This window comes from Oncorhynchus clarkii, chromosome 13, assembly GCF_045791955.1.
Source record: "Oncorhynchus clarkii lewisi isolate Uvic-CL-2024 chromosome 13, UVic_Ocla_1.0, whole genome shotgun sequence".
Lineage (NCBI taxonomy): Eukaryota > Metazoa > Chordata > Actinopteri > Salmoniformes > Salmonidae > Oncorhynchus > Oncorhynchus clarkii.
The window spans coordinates 51,126,267-51,137,819 of record NC_092159.1 but is presented as its reverse complement, the minus strand read 5'-3'; positions in this window follow the sequence as shown (position 1 = coordinate 51,137,819).

Here is an 11,553-nt window from a genome sequence, read left to right as displayed (position 1 = left end):
TACACCGCTCTGATGGAGGTGTGTTTGTCATTGCAGAATATGTTTTTGGGCCAGTGGCTCTGGGAGACACTGGCTAGTCTGTCCATGTGTGTCTTCATTATCTTTGAGCAGCCAGCAGGTTGGAAAGTCAGACTGGCCCAGTCCAGTAAATAAAAGAACATCTCACTGAATAGAGCTCATTGTTGGGAGAAAGAAGCAACCCGACTGATGCTTGCTCCATCTCTTTCTCCCTCCCTTTAAGACAGAAGAGGAGGCGGAGAGAGCTCTGTTAATCTGTGTGGCCATGGGACAGAGGAAAGCTTGGACCCAACAAAGGTTCCTTTTCTTAGTTACTGTGACAAGGGGATGGATGCAGATACTACTTTATTGCTTTGTTTTCTGGTGATGCACTTCCTCTGTGTGTGTTTTAGCATGCTGCTTGTTCCATTTTCTTCCTGTGGATCTGACCCATGGCCCCTGACTACCAGGATCTGATAGCAGTTACATAACCTTCCCCTACACCTGCAATGCACCGCTCCATGTGGCCTGCAGGTCTGTTGATGTGGTTAATGGCAGTGTTATTGTGATCAGTGTTATTGTGATCAGTGGTAGTGTTATTGTGATCAGTGGTAGTGTTATTGTAGTCAGTGGTAGTGTTATTGTGGTCAGTGGTAGTGTTATTTTAGTCAGTGGTAGTGTTATTGTGATCAGTGGTAGTGTTATTGTGATTAGTGGTAGTGTTATTGTAGTTAGTGGTAATGTTATTGTGGTCAGTGGTAGTGTTATTGTAGTCAGTGGTAGTGTTATTGTGATCAGTGGTAGTGTTATTGTGATCAGTGGTAGTGTTATTGTGATCAGTGGTAGTGTTATTGTAGTCAGTGGTAGTGTTATAGTGGTCAGTGGTAGTGTTATTGTGGTCAGTGGTAGTGTTATTGTGGTCAGTGGAAGTGTTATTGTGGTCAGTGGTAGTGTTATTGTGGTCAGTGGTAGTGTTATTGTAGTCAGTGGAAGTGTTATTGTAGTCAGTGGTAGTGTTATTGTGGTCAGTGGTAGTGTTATTGTGATCAGTGAGTTATTGTAGTCAGTGGTAGGGTTATTGTAGTCAGTGGTAGTGTTATTGTAGTCAGTGGTAGTGTTATTGTAGTCAGTGGAAGTGTTATTGTAGTCAGTGGTAGTGTTATTGTGGTCAGTGGTAGTGTTATTGTGATCAGTGAGTTATTGTAGTCAGTGGTAGGGTTATTGTAGTCAGTGGTAGTGTTATTGTAGTCAGTGGTAGTGTTATTGTAGTCAGTGGTAGTGTTATTGTAGTCAGTGGTAGTGTTATTGTGGTCAGTGGTAGTGTTATTTTAGTCAGTGGCAGTGTTATTGTTGTCAGTGGTATTGTTATTGTAGTCAGTGGTATTGTTATTGTGATCAGTGGTAGTGTTATTGTGGTCACTGTTAGTGTTATTGTGGTCAGTGAGTTATTGTAGTCAGTATGTTATTGTGGTCAGTGGTAGTGTTTTTGTGATATGTGGTAGTGTTTGGAAGGTATGTGGTTCTCTTCGTGTGCTATGTGTCTGGGTCTGTTTGTTATGCAGTTCTGTTTGTTAGGTATTTCTCTGGGCCGCTGGGGCCCAGCATTAGTGCTGACAGGCAGACTGCTGGACAGAGGCTAAACTGGCTCCCCAGGCTTTGTGACCACACTCAGTTTGGACCCAGTGGTGCTGAGTCATAGTCAGTGATTCAGCCTGCCTGTCTGCTCCAGTTAAGCTCCCAACACACACACACACACACACACACGCACACACGCACACACACACAGGGGGCACCAGCGGGGACTGGACCTATGCAGCCACATCTGGCATATTACGATTTCACAACTGCACCTTCCAACACTAACAACTACATACTACGTACGTCCCATCATACCTGAGAGGGCCTGTGCTAATGCTAGCATGCACATCAGTGATACTGCACATCAGTGGTACTGCACATCAGTGGTACTGCACATCAGTGGTACTGCACATCAGTGATACTGTATATCAGTGGTACTGCACATCAGTGATACTGTATATCAGTGATACTGTATATCAGTGGTACTGCACATCAGTGATACAGCACATCAGTGGTACTGCACGTCAGTGATACTGCACGTCAGTGATACTGCACATCAGTGGTACTGCACATCAGTGATACTGCACATCAGTGGTACTGCACATCAGTGATACTGTATATCAGTGATACTGTATATCAGTGGCACTGCACATCAGTGATACTGTACATCAGTGATACAGCACATCAGTGGTACTGCACGTCAGTGATACTGCACATCAGTGATACTGTACGTCAGTGATACTGCACGTCAGTGATACTGTATATCAGTGATACTGTATATCAGTGATACTGCACATCAGTGATACTGTATATCAGTGGTACTGTATATCAGTGATACTGCACATCAGTGGTACTGCATGTCAGTGATACTGTATATCAGTGATACAGCACATCAGTGGTACTGCACGTCAGTGATACTGCACATCAGTGATACTGCACGTCAGTGATACTGTATATCAGTGATACTGTATATCAGTGATACTGCACATCAGTGATACTGTATATCAGTGGTACTGCACATCAGTGATACTGCACATCAGTGCTACTGTATATCAGTGATACAGTATATCAGTGATACTGCACATCAGTGATACTGTATATCAGTGGCACTGCACATCAGTGGTACTGCACATCAGTGATACTGTATATCAGTGATACTGCACATCAGTGGTACTGCACGTCAGTGATACTGTATATCAGTGATACTGTATATCAGTGATACTGCACATCATTGATACTGTATATCAGTGGTACTGCACATCAGTGATACTGTATATCAGTGATACTGCACAACAGTGGTACTGCACGTCATTGATACTGCACATCAGTGATACTGTATATCAGTGATACTGCACATCAGTGATACTGCACATCAGTGATACTGCACATCAGTGATACTGTATATCAGTGATACTGTATATCAGTGATACTGCACATCAGTGGTACTGCACATCAGTGGTACTGCACATCAGTGATACTGTATATCAGTGATACTGCACATCAGTGATACTGCACATCAGTGATACTGTATATCAGTGATACTGCACATCAGTGATACTGTTCATCAGTTATACTGCACATCAGTGATACTGCACATCAGTGATACTGTATATCAGTGATACTGTATATCAGTGATACTGCACATCAGTGATACTGTATATCAGTGATACTGCACATCAGTGATACTGTATATCAGTGATACTGTATATCAGTGATACTGCACATCAGTGGTACTGCACATCAGTGGTACTGCACATCAGTGGTACTGCACATCAGTGATACTGTATATCAGTGATACTGCACATCAGTGATACTGCACATCAGTGATAATGTATATCAGTGATATTGCACATCAGTGATACTGTTCATCAGTTATACTGTACATCAGTGATACTGCACATCAGTGATACTGCACATCAGTGATACTGCACATCAGTGATACTGTATATCAGTGATACTGTATATCAGTGATACTGCACATCAGTGATACTGTATATCAGTGATACTGCACATCAGTGGTACTGCACATCAGTGGTACTGCACATCAGTGATACTGTATATCAGTGATACTGCACATCAGTGATACTGCACATCAGTGATACTGTATATCAGTGATACTGCACATCAGTGATACTGTTCATCAGTTATACTGTACGTCAGTGATACTGCACATCAGTGATACTGTTCATCAGTGATACTGCACATCAGTGATACTGTTCATCAGTTAACTGTTCATCGGTGATACTGCACATCAGTTAACTGTTCATCAGTGATACTGTTCATCAGTGATACTGCACATCAGTTAACTGTTCATCAGTGATACTGCACATCAGTGATACTTTTCATCAGTTAAAACTGTTCATCAGTGATACTTTTCATCAGTTAACTGTTCATCAGTGATACTTCACATCAGTGATACTGTACATCAGTGATACTGTTCATCAGTGATACTGTTCATCAGTTATACTGCACATCAGTGAAACTTTTCATCAGTTAACTGTTCATCAGTGATACTGTACATCAGTGATACTGTTCATCAGTGATACTGTTCATCAGTGATACTGCACATCAGTGATACTTTTCATCAGTTAACTGTTAATCAGTGATACTGTACATCAGTGATACTGTTCATCAGTGATACTGTTCATCAGTGATACTGCACATCAGTGATACTGCACATCAGTTGACTATTCATCAGTGATGCTGCACATCAGTGATACTGTTCATCAGTGATACTGCACATCAGTGATACTGTTCATCAGTTAAAACTGTTCATCAGTGATACTGTTCATCAGTGATACTGTTCATCAGTGATACTGTGCATCAGTGATACTGTTCATCAGTTAAAACTGTTCATCAGTGATACTGTTCATCAGTGATACTGTTCATCAGTGGTACTGCACATCAGTGGTACAGCACATCAGTGGTACTGCACGTCAGTGATACTGCACGTCAGTGATACTGTATATCAGTGGTACTGCACATCAGTGATACAGCACATCAGTGGTACTGCACGTCAGTGATACTGCACGTCAGTGATACTGCACATCAGTGGTACTGCACATCAGTGATACTGCACATCAGTGGTACTGTTCATCAGTTATACTGTACGTCAGTGATACTGCACATCAGTGATACTGTTCATCAGTGATACTGCACATCAGTGATACTGCACATCAGTGATACTGTATATCAGTGATACTGCACATCAGTGATACTGTTCATCAGTTATACTGTACGTCAGTGATACTGCACATCAGTGATACTGTTCATCAGTGATACTGCACATCAGTGATACTGTTCATCAGTTAACTGTTCATCGGTGATACTGCACATCAGTTAACTGTTCATCAGTGATACTGTTCATCAGTGATACTGCACATCAGTTAACTGTTCATCAGTGATACTGCACATCAGTGATACTTTTCATCAGTTAAAACTGTTCATCAGTGATACTTTTCATCAGTTAACTGTTCATCAGTGATACTTCACATCAGTGATACTGTACATCAGTGATACTGTTCATCAGTGATACTGTTCATCAGTTATACTGCACATCAGTGATACTTTTCATCAGTTAACTGTTCATCAGTGATACTGTACATCAGTGATACTGTTCATCAGTGATACTGTTCATCAGTGATACTGCACATCAGTGATACTTTTCATCAGTTAACTGTTAATCAGTGATACTGTACATCAGTGATACTGTTCATCAGTGATACTGTTCATCAGTGATACTGCACATCAGTGATACTGCACATCAGTTGACTATTCATCAGTGATGCTGCACATCAGTGATACTGCACATCAGTGGTGCTGCACATCAGTGATACTGCACATCAGTGATACTGTATATCAGTGATACTGTATATCAGTGATACTGCACATCAGTGGTACTGCACATCAGTGGTACTGCACATCAGTGGTACGGCACATCAGTGATACTGTATATCAGTGATACTGCACATCAGTGATACTGCACATCAGTGATACTGTATATCAGTGATACTGCACATCAGTGATACTGTTCATCAGTTATACTGTACATCAGTGATACTGCACATCAGTGATACTGCACATCAGTGATACTGCACATCAGTGATACTGTATATCAGTGATACTGTATATCAGTGATACTGCACATCAGTGATACTGTATATCAGTGATACTGCACATCAGTGGTACTGCACATCAGTGGTACTGCACATCAGTGGTACTGTATATCAGTGATACTGCACATCAGTGATACTGCACATCAGTGATATTGTATATCAGTGATACTGCACATCAGTGATACTGTTCATCAGTTATACTGTACGTCAGTGATACTGCACATCAGTGATACTGTTCATCAGTGATACTGCACATCAGTGATACTGTTCATCAGTTAACTGTTCATCGGTGATACTGCACATCAGTTAACTGTTCATCAGTGATACTGTTCATCAGTGATACTGCACATCAGTTAACTGTTCATCAGTGATACTGCACATCAGTGATACTTTTCATCAGTTAAAACTGTTCATCAGTGATACTTTTCATCAGTTAACTGTTCATCAGTGATACTGCACATCAGTGATACTGTACATCAGTGATAATGTTCATCAGTGATACTGGTCATCAGTGATACTGCACATCAGTGATACTTTTCATCAGTTAACTGTTCATCAGTGATACTGTACATCAGTGATACTGTTCATCAGTGATACTGCACATCAGTGATACTTTTCATCAGTTAACTGTTCATCAGTGATACTGTACATCAGTGATACTGTTCATCAGTGATACTGTTCATCAGTGATACTGCACATCAGTGATACTGCACATCAGTTGACTATTCATCAGTGATACTGTTCATCAGTGATACTGTTCATCAGTGATACTGTTCATCAGTGATACTGCACATCAGTGATACTGCACATCAGTGATACTGTTCATCAGTGATACTGTTCATCAGTGATACTGTTCATCAGTGATACTGTTCATCAGTGATACTGTTCATCAGTGTTACTGTTCATCTGTGATACTGCACATCAGTGATACTGTTCATCAGTTAAAACTGTTCATCAGTGATACTGTTCATCAGTGATACTGTTCATCAGTGATACTGTACATCAGTGATACTGCACATCAGTGATACTGCACATCAGTGATACTGTTCATCAGTGATACTGTTCATCAGTGATACTGTTCATCAGTGATACTGCACATCAGTGATACTGCACATCAGTGATACTGTTCATCAGTGATACTGTTCATCAGTGATACTGTTCATCAGTGATACTGTACATCAGTGATTAGTACACTGCATGCTGTGTGTGGGCATTGTATGTGTGTGTGAGTTGAGGTGAGACCCATGGGTCACTGGGACCCCCATTCCTCAGGCTCTGCTGTTATCATGGGCTCTTTAAGAGATGGGGTCCCGGGTCCCTGAGCTCCATGTGAGGACTAAGATTAAGTCATGTGACGGGGGGATTTATACGTGATTGAGCTGACTAGGGGCCCATATCATTGAGTTGTTGGGGCGCGCTTAATCTAGTGGAGAAGAAGGGGCTGCTGTGTGAGTTTTGTTGTGGGTGGGGGATGAGGTGTATCCAGCTGAATGGTCAGAATTTGGGGTGTGCTCATTGGCATAGAGAGGAGGCTGGGGATGCAAGGGGGTCTGAGGTAGGGTAGTTCCCATAGGAGAGAATGGAAAGGGGTTTAAACCGGCAGTAACAGAAAGGGTTCAAAAGGCCTGAATGGTGAGGTGGGGGGAGTCGTGTGCAGGCAAACAGAGCTGGCCGTCCCTGTGGTTCTGGAGGGAGATCAGTCTGGAGGAACAGCATTAAGATTCTGCTCAATACCCAGGCAAGGCGCCTTTTCTTCTGCTCCTTGCAAATGAGATGGGCTCCTCCTCATGTTGCCCCACAGGAATCAGATGTTTTGTTGGCCTTCCACTGGCTCTGAGAGGAGAGAGGGGGACACCCTCTTTCACTCCAAACAATCTCTCTATCTATCTTTCTTTCTTTCTTTCTTTCTTTCTCTCTCTCTCTCTCTCTCTCTCTCTCTCTCTCTCTATCTCTCTCTCTCTCTCTCCCTCTCTCTCTCTCTCTCTCTCTCTCCCTCTCTCTCTCTCTCTCTCCCTCTCTCTCTCTCTCTCTCTCTCTCTCTCTCTCTCTCTCTCTCTCTCTCTCTCTCTCTCTCTCTCGTCTCTTTCCATCTTTCTCTCTTTCTGAATGTTTCTCCTCTGACAGATATTGCCTAAGTGACCAGATCTGAGGCAACCACAGTGACTGTCTCAGAAATCCAGGGGGCGATACAATTAGTGTCACCTTAATGCTGAGACCACGTTATTAATCCTGCTAGATGGAAGCTTTTAAAACAACACATCCAGCCAGACTTACAGTGGACCCACTCAGTTAACCTCTATCAACAGGGACCAATTGGAATTCAAGTCACTCTGTTGTTTGCTGTATTTACAGTCTTCCAGTCTCACTGGTTCCCACTGGCTACACATTTCTTTTAACAGAGTGTTTTGGTAACAAAGAGGGTTTCTATGGTCTGCGATGTGGGTTTTACTACCTGTTGCAGGCCCAGAGTTGGTTGGAGGGGAGAGGGAGAACAGAGGCGAGCAGGATGGAAAAGGCCCTAGGATCTTGCTGGTATAGTAGCTTGAGAGATCATAGACCTGGTTGTTTGTGCATGTTAGGATCATAACTGGGCAGCATGACTGTATAATAGCTGTGGATGTTTATATAAGGCTTCATCCCATCCCAGAGTCACATCCCTATTAGATGAGAGTCAACAAGAGTTTAACATGTTTTGAAGTAACTGGCCCTGGGGTTGCCATGACAATGGATGGAAATTGATTCGTAACGGACTGGCTGCTGGTTTGTCGGGTTCAGACTAGGTTTTACGTCCTCCCCCCATTCTCCAACCATCCATCTGCTGGAGTCCTGTGACAGTTTCAACTATCTAATAACTCACAGACTGCCTCACCCTCAGGTAGCCTAGCGGTTAAGAGCATTGGGCTCATAACTGAAAGGTTGCTGGTTTGAATCCCTGAGCCAGCAAGGTTGAAAAAACTGTCATTTTGCCCTTGAGAAAGGTAATTCATCCCCAACAACTACTCTTGGGTGCTGATGACATCAATTAAGGCACTGTTTAGATTCAGAGGATTTATGTTAAATGTGGAAAATGCATTCAGTTGTACAACTGACCAGGTGTTCCCTTTTATAGTAACCTGATACTTACTTTGCCATACGTATTGTTTTTTGGATAGGTACCCAGAACTCGTTGGGCTTTTTGACCATGCCCAACACAGACTTCTTTCTCCAGGTCCAATTGCCCTCTTTTCAGGCTAAGCAGTCATTAAGTCTGATTGAATGAGCTGCCATCACTTACAACAGGGCTTTATGAGATGTGACTTGAGGAAGAGGGAGTGGTCGTATTGTTGCTAAAAGGCTGCAATCCAACTGGCTGCCTCTGGTCTTACTGGCCCATCCTCTGACCCATAGCTTCCTCTGTAGTTGATCACAGTTAATAATGGTAGTGATGGATTAATAATGTGTGTGTGTTGTGTTGCCATGCTCCTGTGTGTGGCTGTGTGTCCGTTCAAAGAGAAGCCCTCCAACCCACTGATAGATGTGGCCTATAGGTCTTTTTAAAACATTTTTTTTATTTTATTTCACCTTTATTTAACCAGGTAGGCTAGTTGAGAACAAGTTCTCATTTGCAACTGCGACCTGGCCAAGATAAAGCATAGCAGTGTGAACAGACAAATACATTGTGTGCAAAAGGCATGAGGAGGTAGGCGAATAATTACAATTTTGCAGATTAATAACACTGGAGTGATAAATGATCAGATGGTCATGTACAGGTAGTGCAAAAGAGCAGAAAAGTAAATAAATAAAAACAGTATGGGGATGAGGTAGGTAAAAATGGGTGGGCTATTTACCGATAGACTATGTACAGCTGCAGCGATCGGTTAACTGCTCAGATAGCAGATGTTTGAAGTTGGTGAGGGAGATAAAAGTCTCGAACTTCAGCGATTTTTGCAATTCGTTCCAGTCACAGGCAGCAGAGAACTGGAACGAAAGGCGGCCAAATGAGGTGTTGGCTTTAGGGATGATCAGTGAGATACACCTGCTGGAGCGCGTGCTACGGATGGGTGTTGCCATCGTGACCAGTGAACTGAGATAAGGCGGAGCTTTACCTAGCATGGACTTGTAGATGACCTGGAGCCAGTGGGTCTGGCGGCGAATATGTAGCGAGGGCCAGCCGACTAGAGCATACAAGTCAGTGGTGGGTGGTATAAGGTGCTTTAGTGACAAAACGGATGGCACTGTGATAAACTGCATCCAGTTTGCTGAGTAGAGTGTTGGAAGCAATTTTGTAGATGACATCGCCGAAGTCGAGGATCGGTAGGATAGTCAGTTTTACTAGGGTAAGTTTGGCGGCGTGAGTGAAGGAGGCTTTGTTGCGGAATAGAAAGCCGACTCTTGATTTGATTTTCGATTGGAGATGTTTGATATGAGTCTGGAAGGAGAGTTTACAGTCTAGCAAGACACCTAGGTACTTATAGATGTCCACATATTCAAGGTCGGAACCATCCAGGGTGGTGATGCTGGTCAGGCGTGCGGGTGCAGGCAGCGAACGGTTGAAAAGCATGCATTTGGTTTTACTAGCGTTTAAGAGCAGTTGGAGGCCACGGAAGGAATGTTGTATGGCATTGAAGCTCGTTTGGAGGTTAGGTCTCTGTATCTTATGTATCCATCTGTAGCCTGTCAGTGACATCATGGTCAGAAACTCCAGGGGGGGCAAAGAGGTGGAGATGTATAGCTGCTACTGTTCAGCCCTGTGGCCCCAAAGCTTCTCCAATCGGCTAGCACACTGTAATGGTGTCACTTGTTGACTGTTTAGTACACTGGCTTTTATTATGTATCCATGACTACAAGGACAATGATTCAATTTTTTTTCTCCCAGTATGATTTTCGCATACTGATATGCAGGTCAGCTGTTGAATAAGAGTTAATCTAATAATGCCATTTAGCTATTATAACGTTATTTTGTTTCTACTCCCCTCTGTTTACTCTCCTACTTTTGTCATCAGTATCTCACAATAGTTTGGAGATACTGTGGTCAATGTAGATATTCAATAATTGATTCTACTTGATGTACCTAGATAAGACAAGAAAGAGAGGCAACCTTAACTAACTTGATAATTTCTTGCTGTGTTATGTAATTGTACTCATTCCCATTTTGACTCCGACAAGGAGAAGACTAAAGAGGAGCAGAGGAACAGGGATGGGGTGTGAGACGCTCCTAGACGGTGCTGCTGTCACACACAGAGTGGCGCGAGCCAATCAGAGTAATACCAATAAATCTGGAGGGCTTAGTGGGATATTTTGGACGCCAAGCGAGACAGAGTGCCACACAAGAACACAGCTACTATCTGACCCTCTCTCTGTCCCCTTTTTCTCTGTCCCTCTCTTTTTCTGACCCTATTAGTCACCAACTAACAGGAATGGAGGAAAAGAGATCTCATTCCTTCACCTCCCTGCTTCTTTTCTTCCCTTTCAATCACACTCTGTCCCCATCTGTGTCTGTGTGACTGAGCATGTGTGGGAGGCAGCTTTGATTTGGTAGCCAAGCTCTGTTGCACCAAATCCTATTCAAACAAGGACGAGAGAGAGAGGGAGAGAGAGAAAGGCCAGGAGACATTTGTAGCTGAGTGGACGAGCACAAACAATACCTGGCACACAGCTTTTGAGTGTCACATAAACTACCCTCTCTCTCTCTCTCTCTCTCTCTCTCTCTCTCTCTTTCTCTCTCTGTCTGTCTCTAACTCTCTCTTTCTGTCTGTCCCTCTCTCTGTCCTATTCAGTGACCGGCCCTTCCCTCCCGCCCCTCCCTGTGTACTCTCTCTCAGGATGGGGGATGTCTATCCCTATAAAAGGCATGTGTGTGCCCTGACAGGGTTTCATTCCAGCC